Here is a 4,276-nt window from a genome sequence, read left to right as displayed (position 1 = left end):
TTTTAAAAGTGTAAAATCTCATCACATATTTGTAGAGTAGATTTATGTCACATACATACATTAATATTTATATAACCAACACCTATTGGGAATGTATCCTCCAAATTTTTTTTTTATTATTGCTAGGAATAGTTCAAAAAGTTTGGAGACCTCTCTTCTCTTTAAGAAGATATAAACTTACAGGTACATTTCAGTCTGTCAGCTTAGTAATTTAGTAAACTGGAAAACTTTTATGGCTAGAGTTACTTCTCCCTTTACAAATGTAACATTGACTTGCCTCCTGCACACTTGGCAAAAAATTTTTATTCCCTGGTGGATCACTGCAAAGGCAGCAAGGGATTAGCACATTTTACTTTAGTATTTATGTGAGAACAAATGTACTGTTTTTCATCTGTGTTTATACAGAATGTATGTATGTATAGCTGAATAATCCTTGGACCAAACAGTTACAAACCCACGAGACTGATTTGCTGCCAGAAGAAAATACCACGGCTTAGGCAAGCGATGAAAGCTCTTCTGGAGCTGAGTCATGTGAATAGAGAAGAGAATTTGCCCAACAGTAAAACTGTGGATGATCAATCATGATGAATCTGGGTACCTCATTGGAACACTTTAAGGCAATTCAATTATTATCCAAGTTTATAGATTTTCTAGGATCTATATTTACTCTGACCTTTTCCCATTTAGATCCTTCTGCCCATTTCACTGCTCATTAGCACATCTATCTAAGAGTAAACATGGACAGGGATGGTAATTTTATCTCTTGCACTTATTCCTTTCTCGTTTGCATCAACATGACAATTTTGTATTATATATGTGAAGTTTTTTTTTGTATGCTGTATGGTAGGGGTCACATTTCATTCTTTTTCCATGTAAGTACCATGTTATTGCAGCAAATTTGTTGAGTTTTGTTTGTTTGTTTTTCGTGAAGTGCATGGGTGGGGAATTGAACCTAGGTCTTCTGCAAGGCCTGTGAGAATTCTACCACTGATCTACACTTGCACCCTCCCCCCGAAATTTTTTTAAATCTATATGGATTCAGAGCCATGGATAATCAACTGCCAATCAAATCTACTTTCAAAAACATCATCTTAAAACAGAGACAAGCTTTTCTGATCATGCTTTAAATAGCCAAAACTGTGAAGTCATTTGTGGGAAAACCTGGAATTTTTATTTGACTTTGTAAACTTATGCACTTCATTAAAACTAGAAGGCCATCAAAACCAGACTAGACACTGAAAATATTTTCCACATCAGATTGCCTAATAGAGAAGATGGCTTTCAGCTTGTTGTTATTCTTCCCAGCTAAAATCTGAAAGTTGGGCTGGGTTTGTAGAATCTTGGAGATAAAAGGGAACTTAAAGGACACCATACCTAGGTCCTGCACTCAAGGTTAGAGCGGGCTTCGTATGATGCTTTCCTTAAGGGCTAGCTTTTAAAGATGAGTTAGCCTGACGACTGTGGATAATTAGAGCCAAGGAAAAGAGAGGATAGGGTGGCTGGGAGGAAAATAATGACCACAAGTCAAGAGAAACCAGGATTTGCTTCAAGATGGAAGGGGAACAAATGATAGGGGGTGAATAGGTTAAGGGAAGTGAGAAACAAGGGAACAGCGACAGTAGAGTAAGGAATGGAAGGCTGAATATGTGAGGTTAAATGGCTCAGAGACTGTATCTACTCACCTTTAATACTTATTTTAAACTTCTTCAATTTTGGTGACTCATAGAGATGTTCACCCTTGACTTCTGATTTCTGTGCCCATTAGAACTTTACCTCCTCTCTGAAAAGCTTCCTTTTCTGGAGAGAGGGTTAATGCTCTCAACAGAGAATGGTCCACTCTAGATTATCATAATCATTCACTGTTTCTGATGGTGGGAGCTTCGTACATCATAAAGCAGATTAGCCAGCACCTTGAACTTTTCAGCTGCAGTCTATCTTCAAATGGCCAATTCCTTCCCTTATATCAGCCATCTGTTTCTCTGCCTCTCTCATATTTTAGTTCCAGTGAATCTGACCTTTGCCTTTCTTAGCTTCTTGGTTCATGATCCGTCTGTTTCCATCCATCTGTGAGCCATCTCTGGCTTCACATCCTTCTCTACTTACTCAGGAGTCCATGGTCCATCACCCTCTATCTCTCTTAACAATAGCTTTAACTTCTCTGCTCCCCTTGCTGTGTTTCTCCTGGAAATTCCCTCTGGTTAGCCCCTGAACTCACTGAAAAATCAGATATCTGTTATCTGAGAAACCTGTTCACTTATAGGACCAAAGTGAGACAGAGGTTGCAAAGATGCCACTCAAAAAGTGAGACATCTGGACTCGTGGTTTCCACTCAGGGGTGTAGAGAGCTGGATAAAGCGCCACTCCCCCATCGTTTCAATATAAAAATAACCAGGCAAACTGCAAGGCTACTGCAGGAGAACAGAGTCAACTGCTTCTTTTGAATTCAAAGACAGCTGAGGTTTCAGGGCAAGCAACTAGCATGAAATGTAAGAATAAAGAAGCACCTGCTGGGAGCTATAGGCTGCAAGTCCTTGCTTATCTGGCATAGAAGCAACTGAATGCTGGTAAGAATTAAATTGGAAAGGTTAATGATCTAGTGGAGGCAGTGTGGGTTGACAGTAAGTAGTCTTAGGGAAATCACCTGTTAGCAGCCATCACCAAGACCTCACCTACCCCCACATCCTAATTCCAGCCTAAAACTAATGCTTAATACCTCACTCCCCAACCATTGGGGGTTGAATCACAACAGCAAAATACTTCTGATAGAGTTGCAAGAATATGAAGACAAACCCTCTCCGAGGCATAGTACAATGGAAAGACGTATAACTGCATCAAGCCGATATTGAAAAAAATTCTCTGACATACCAGCGCCACCCTAAATTCAAGGTTTTGCTAGAGGAATTCGAAGTTTGTGGTGCACTGAGGGTAAACATAGCAGCAATCATCCTAAAATGTAATCCACAACTCCTGATCAGATGAACACAAATCCGTGCACTAAAGGACTGGTAGAAAGAAAAACATGTTCATTTCCAGTCATAAGAACTATTTACCATAGCTTCTACTGTCTTCAGAAAGAGTCTGGTTCTTAACAAAATAAATTAGGCATTTTTCTTGAAAGAAAAAGACGAGAAAAACCACACACTGCCAAGAGACAAAGAAATCATCAGGACCAGTCTTAGATGTGACATAGATGTTGGAACTATTTGAAAGGCATTTAAACTAACTATGATTTATATGTTAAAGGCTTTAATGCAGAGTCTGGCAAACTTTTATGTAAAGGGCCAGACAATAAATATTTTAGGTTTTGTGGGCCTCATATAATTTCTGTCACATAATCTTTTTTTTGTTTGTTTGTTTTATAGACCTTTAAAAATGTAAAAATGATTCTTATTTCCCAGGCTGGAATTTGCCCACAGGTTGTAGCTGATCCCTGCTATAATGGAGAAAGTGAACACTTCAGATCAGATGGGTGGTTTCAGCAGAGAAGTGGAAACTATGACAGGGAATCAAATGGGAATGATAGATATTTGAAAAAAACAACAACGTAGTAACAGATGAAGAATGCTTTTGGCTCACTAGTAGACATGACAGCTAACAAAAGAGTCAGTGACTTTGAAGACAGGTCAATAGAAATTACCTAAACTGAAACGAAAAGAGAAAAAAGGATTTAAAAAAACAAAAAAATTCACCCCCCCCAAAAAAAACATAAACCTGTAGAGAACCCAAGATTATGTGGGGCAATATCCAACAGTCTAATATATATGTAATTGTAATGTCAGAAAGAGTAGAGAACAAGGTAGAAGGAATATTCAAAGAAATATCGATATTGGTATTTCTTTCAATACCAATAAAATTGGTAAATACAAGACCCCACCTAGTTTAAAACTTCTGAAAAAGAAAGGGATGTGACTTTAGGCAATTGATGATGGCTGGGGCGAAGACACAGGATCTGCTCAAATCAGGTGGTTGGAAAGGAGTAGTGGAGATTTGAATGGATCGATGAAAGCAGAACCATCTTTAAAGAAAATATCTAACTGAGTCACCCGGAGACTTTTTCAGAATAGTTTGCTTAGTTGTCTAAGGTCATTTAACAGAGAAACTACCTCTCTTATCCAAGTGCAAAAAGAGATGAACAGACTCTGAAAGTACTAACGTATCAGAAATGGTGATGGAGAGTCCAAGGAGATGCAGAATAAACAGGCACTCATGACCTTAGCCATTTGCACTGTGTCAAATCTTTTTTGAAAGGGAGTGAAAAAAGAGTGTTTCAGAAAGA

Source organism: Tamandua tetradactyla, chromosome 3, assembly GCF_023851605.1.
Source record: "Tamandua tetradactyla isolate mTamTet1 chromosome 3, mTamTet1.pri, whole genome shotgun sequence".
Classification (NCBI taxonomy): domain Eukaryota; kingdom Metazoa; phylum Chordata; class Mammalia; order Pilosa; family Myrmecophagidae; genus Tamandua; species Tamandua tetradactyla.
The sequence above is the reverse complement of the archived record's forward strand: the minus strand, read 5'-3'. Positions refer to the sequence as shown.